Source organism: Silene latifolia, chromosome 4 (assembly GCF_048544455.1).
Source record: "Silene latifolia isolate original U9 population chromosome 4, ASM4854445v1, whole genome shotgun sequence".
In the NCBI taxonomy this organism is placed as follows: domain Eukaryota; kingdom Viridiplantae; phylum Streptophyta; class Magnoliopsida; order Caryophyllales; family Caryophyllaceae; genus Silene; species Silene latifolia.
The window spans coordinates 80,471,074-80,477,683 of record NC_133529.1 but is presented as its reverse complement, the minus strand read 5'-3'; positions in this window follow the sequence as shown (position 1 = coordinate 80,477,683).

The window sequence follows — 6,610 nt, the reverse complement described above, 5'->3', positions numbered from 1 at the left end:
GTGGGAGCATTCTCTTAAACCGTTAAGATGAGGACGAGGTTCAAGAAGTAAAGATTATAATGGAATTGATACAAGGTAATGTTAAAAGTAAAGTTATTGAGAAATGACGATACTAAACCTATCAATCCCGACCGATAAAGTTTCCATTGTCTTAAATGTTGGACACTAGAAAGGAAACTACCCCAAATTATTGAAGAATCAACAAGTTAGTTGTGGGACATCTAATGGGACCTTCTTCTTTAAATGTTTATTGGATTAAACATAAATTTTGCTAGTACTACTTCGTCAATATTAGAAACCAGTGGAGGTTTTCATCATTGTATTCGACACATAAGATGATTAGAATATGACGACTAGCAATAATAATGTCGAGAGATAGAGTAATTGTGTACTCAATCTAGTTTTTGGATTTAAAGTTGTACTTAATTGTGACTATTAAGTGCATAAACTCTAAATAAGAATATAAACTTGTTAAGATACAAAAGAGGTTTTCACTTTTTGTGACCCTATTCACCACAATTTGATGTATGGCTAGCCCATTATCAAGGTGATTATATTCTAAACCAAACTAGAATAATATATCATGTAGATGATGTAAGATTCAAATTGGTAACCCAAGATTAAACCTTGGAATGATGAACGCAAAGAGTTATCGAGTACTCTTGAAACCATTAGATTGTTAATGGTATATGCGTATCTTGTATTCAAAGCAAGATATCTCGTACCTTTTGGTTGAAAAGGAGATCGAGGTTGTAAATCATCAATCCAAAATAGGTTGATCATTTTCTTTTACCAACGATTTAAGTTGACGCTAATGTGTTCACTTAATAAGGTAAATAAATAAATATAAAAAAAAAAAAAAAAAAAAAAAAAACTTTAAAAAAGTTTAAAGAGTTCAAGGAATCACGATTTAGTCGTGATGGGATTATCAAAGTGAAGACTTTGATATAAGCCAAAGGAAATGTGATATAGTATCATAAGTTAATCTCTCTTAGCACGCATTATGGAATAATGTGTGATTGGATAAGAATTCAAACGCTATTCGATATGGTTTGGACTTCAATCAAGTTACTTTGAGTTACTTGATCCTTTTGGGGATTTTATCATATGAGATATGGTTTGTCTAAATTATTTTTCCACTAAATCGAATCATATGAGATATGAAATGATAAGGGTACCATATTTGTAAGTTTTCACAAGAAACAAATACTCATTTTTCCCTTTCAATACAAGTTTGCGGCTCGTGAAACTGTCTTTCTAAAATACAAGTTTATTTTTAGAAGACAGAGTGGGAGAAATTATTCAAGAGCCACAAAGAATGTTATGTCGCAAGAAACTGGTCTTTCTTGGCTACATGAGACGTTTTGTGTAAGACATTGTTTCTTTAAAACCTAGGAGGTTAAATTCGTCACTTGTTAAAAATGATGAATTCATGCTACTTTTAAGAAAGTAAAGAGCTTATAACTTACAAAAGAAATTGTTTGATTCAAGTTACTTCTGGAAAGTAATGAATATATGACTTACATAAGAGTGTTTAAGTCACAACTCGCTACAAGGCTTAGAACCATGAAAATCCGAAATAAAAGGCTTGATTAGTGACAAAGGGTTTTGCACTAATAAAGAGAGATTCAAAGCAAGATTGGTTGCAAAGGGTTTTGCACTAATTGAAATGCTTAAGTCTATTTGGATCTTCTTAGGGATTGTGTTTCATTATGAGGATACACATACAACAAGTAAATCTAAAACCCACTTCTTCAATTAGAAGGAATGTATTCAATACATGTCTTGAGTTTTGTAGATTCTTGTAATCCCAAGATAATGTGAAACTTAAGAGAGGGTCTTAAGTAGGACATCAATGAGTTGGAATCAATGTTTTGATCATGTGATAAAACATTTCTCGATAAGTCGAGAAGTTGTGTTTATACATAAAGTTTAGTGGGAGTTACGGAAATTTTAATTAGTCCGATATGTGGATGACATATTGATCATTAAGAATGATTTAAGACTTTTGGAGTAATATAATACATCTTTAATATCTAGATTTATGTAGATAAATCCACGTGATATTAGCGTCATATAAGAAGTCTTGTATTGATAAGATTCATGACTAAGTTCAATTAAATTGAACATATTTGATTGATTCCATTTGCTTCCGCTGCCGGATCAATTAAATGAGTAATGATGTATAACACTTCATATACTTCGAGTATGATGAATTGTTTTTCAAAATCGAATTTAAGTAATCTTTACCAAGTAAGCCATAAAGATTACCCTTAAGTGCTTGCAGAAGCGTTAAGGAAGTAAAGCAAAGTGTTTATGATGCAATTTTGTGTAAGGGTGTTACACAAGTGACAATTGACAATTGAGATTGCGCATGGTTTCCGACAAAACCATAATCAAAACACATCAGGATGGTTAAGATACCATTGTGGTTATGTTATTTAAGAAATGGATTTTCTAGAATCGTTCTAGGCAATAAAGAACAATAAGAGATATTTATAACGGAAATTGAGTACACTTGCAATCATGAGATGTGCAGGAAGGATGAGTCCCGCACACTGTGAAAACAGTGGGAGCTATTCTTAGGCTAGAGGGCCTATGTCTTGATTGGATCTCGACACGTACTCAGAAAGTTTTGTAATGCAAATGTATACATTACAAAGGAAAACGAGTATGTAGTAGGGTTGAGTAAGGTACAAGAAATTGATAAAACCAACTAACCAAAGCCTTCTCAAAGGCTAAACATGATGAGTCATGTCATTTCAATTGAATTGAAATGAACAACTACGTACAAGATCAAATTAGATTATAGAACATGAAATAGTAATCAGGCATTGACTATTCATATGTGATAATCGCATTTGTCGTTCGAGTTTTACTTTAAAACTCATTTATTATACTTTGTTACATCCAAACGGGTTGTAGAGACAACGTTGAACCCCGTTAAAGTGAACCCGGATTAACATAGTATTAGCCCATAGTCGCTTGTATGAGGTGACGTCTCGAAGTGACTAGAGTGTGATGCGATTGATGGCAAGTTCAAGTGCCATAGAGTCATGTGAGATGACTAGTCGATCACATAGGCAGCGGTCATTAGGAACACTTTGTCGGGCCTTATGACCGCTTATAGAGTTCTGGCAAATTTATATAGCCTGGTCGTGGCGAGAGCTACTATAGTATTCAAATGAGTCGATTCTTTTGACTAAAGACTATTCACCTAAGATGGCACAGTTTCAGATTAACTTTGATTTCTGTTACTACGACCTTCATAAATGGGGTCAAATGGGCATATTTTGGGTTATGATGGCTGTGGCTAGTCGAAGGGAATGAGTGCGATAGGAATTGTCCACCCCTTTGTCAGGGTTATAACAATATCTCAGGGCCACTCGAGGAGTAATGAACTGGAAATGCGTGGCCACGCTCGGAAGGTATCCAGAGTGGATAAATCCGGTCAAACAGTTATTCTCCAGATCGAGGAAACCACTCTCGATATGATCACTTGCAAGTACGACCTGAAAGACACCTTGCATTGAGTGGGAGATAGTAATAGGACAAGAGAATTGGTGACGCACACTTGTCGAGGACAAGTGGGAGATTGTTGGGAAATGTGTCCTCAACAATAGTGCGATCACATGATTTAAATATCATTATTAAATCTCATTTTAAGAATACATGTGGGATATAATTTTTTACAGTCAACTGGTCCACACATATTGGTAATGATTGGCTGACTAGAGTTTGACATTACTGTCGTGCGACGGTGGTGATCGGTTGATCCCCTTAGGTCATACCTATAGGGAAATACTCTTAATTGATTATTTAATTGATCGTATACCGATACGAGTTAATTAAATTGCTTAAAATTGACGGATGATTTTGTGAGTATAATTTACGTATCTTATTGTAAATATGATTAAATGAGACACGGTCTAAGTAATCGAATTATTTTATTACTTAGATGAAATTATTGTTTACAGAAACAATTGAAACGGAATGAATAAATTATTATAAATACAGAACGTTGTAGTTTATAATTCGGAAACATTTTTGGTACAAGTAATTACGAATTACTAGTCGATTTTGTAAATGACATATTTTATGAGTATGTTGATTTTTATATGTTAAAAATACATTACATTGTGACATGTCATGTAACATGTTACATGTGACAAATTTGACAAATGACAAAATAAAATGGATTCTCCATTTTATGCTTAAAACCGAAAATGAGGAGGGAGTGTAAGATATATATTGTGTTTTTATCTTGAGTGGAAAACACAATTATCATATCTAAGTAGTAGCCATGCACACCTAGCTTTTGAGAAGAGCAAAAATGAAATGCATTGGGCATACTACCCAATGCATTTTTTTCGGCCACTCCACAAGAAAAGAGAGAAGAGCTTTTCTCTTACACATTATTATTCATTCTTTTTCACCACATAATTTTCTAGTGTAAGAAAATGTATAATCTCTACAATATGTGATTTTTCTAGAGAAATAAAAATCTCACATATACTCCCTCTTGACCGAGTGATTCAAGAGCCAAAAATACAATTCATTTTGTGTCAATTTTATAGTAAAACTAATATTATTACTAGATCTAAATAATATTAGTTATTATGAGTTTCCTTGGGTATATGCTTTTGGGAGAGGTTCTAATTTGAACCTTGTTCATCCATTATTTGGAAGCTCAAGAACAAGTGAGTAGGTGAACTCACTTGTGCCCATAAAACCGAAACATCCAATGTAAGATGATGATTTTCTCTTTATTTTGTTTAAAGTTTGCATGCATAAGATCATTCTTTAATTTTATGACAAATTAAATTAAAACATATATGAATATGTTAAGTATATAGATCTTCTTTTCCTTCACTTTGAAGGGCTCTTTAGGTTTAGATGTCTGTTTTGGTTTTGTAGCCTTCTTAAAGTCAAAGCTCATATCATATAACCAACGGTGATCATTTTTTCGTTCTTCACTTGTACTTGGTTCTGATGGGGTAAGTTCATTATCCTCGAAAACAGTATCGGAAGCTTTAACAAAGTTGATTCCTTTTCTTAAATCCTGAGCATATTTGACACAATTTTCTTGGACATGTCCAGTATGGCCACAGTAGTTACAAATCAAATATTCTGGTAGATTTGAATATTTTCTCCTTCTGAAATCACGTTCGGAAGGGGTTGATTTGCATTTAGAGTGATCTCTACGACCATAGCACTCGTGCCTTAATCCAATTTTCATGTTATTATCTGATTGCTCAGTTAGGAAATTTAGAACACGTGTACTACCTTCCCATTTTTCGTGAACCTTTCTAGCATGCAAGAGTAATTCTTTTAAGGACTGTATCTCTTTGTTGCATTTGGAATGGTCTGACTCTACGACCTTGGGAGGGTGAGTCTCTTCATAATTGTCACGAAAGTTTTGGAATCTGTCATTAAGAACTCGTACCATCTCGGTATGCGTTCTTTTAGTATTTGACAGAACGATTTTAGATTCCTTTAATTGTTGAGTTAGAGATTCAATTTCCTTCTTTTGATCTGAGATCACGGCTTCTCTAGCCGTAGCCTTTGACTCAAGAAGCTCTTTGACTTTCCTCAATTCCAAGGTTATAGCTTCACTAGCTGTAACTTTGGCTTGAAGATGCTTAATGTTGAGTTTCAGGTCTGAGGTTATAGCTTCATTAGCTATAACTTTAGACTCAAGAGCCTTCTCTCAGCATTTGTCACATCTGAAGTTGTAGCCGTATTAGCTGTAACTTTAGATTTGAGTTTTTTGGCCTTTGCTTTAAGGAGATGATTCTCTTCAGCAATATCGAGAATTTGTTCTTTCAAGTCTTTTAATTCCATCTCTTGTTCGTGACACTTATCAAGTGATTGCTCAAAGTATTCAATTAAAGCATTCTTAGGCAATTTCTTAACACTTTTCTTAAGTTCAAGATAGCTTACCTCTTCTTCTTCTTCTTCTGAATCGGAATCTCCTAGAAAGCAGCAATAGGAGTCCACGCTATCTTTATCACTGTCTGAAAAGAGGTCAAGACTGACGTTGCTTAGACATAGGTTAGCAACTTCTTCTTCTTCTTCTGATGCTTCATCGTCCTCAGTGTCGAGATCTCCCCAGCATGATGCCATCATCACTTGCTTGAATTCCTTCTTGGTCTTCTCACGTTTTGCTTTGTCTTTAATTTTCTCCTATGTGGGACAATCCTTAATCATATGACTGGATTCTCCGCACTTGAAGCATCCTCTGTTAGCAAACGTATTCTTAGACTCAGAAGTTTTCTTATTATAGGACTTGTTGTTGTTGTTGAACGATTTTGCTTGCTTATTTCTGAAAATGCGTTTATTAAATCGTTTAGTAAACAAAACTGTTTCGTCCTCTATTTCAACACCTTCTTCTTCCTTAGCAGAAGCTTATAGAGCCATGCTCTTACTGTTACTGGCCTCGGCCTCATCGTCTTCCAAGACGAGTTCATGAGCCATGAGAGCACCAATAAGTTCTGCATAAGGTAGAGAAGTGAGATCTCTTACTTCTTCCATAACCGTGATCTTGGGACGCCATTTCTTGGTTAAACTCCTAAGTACTTTCCTAGCAATATCCTCGGAGTTAAAAGTT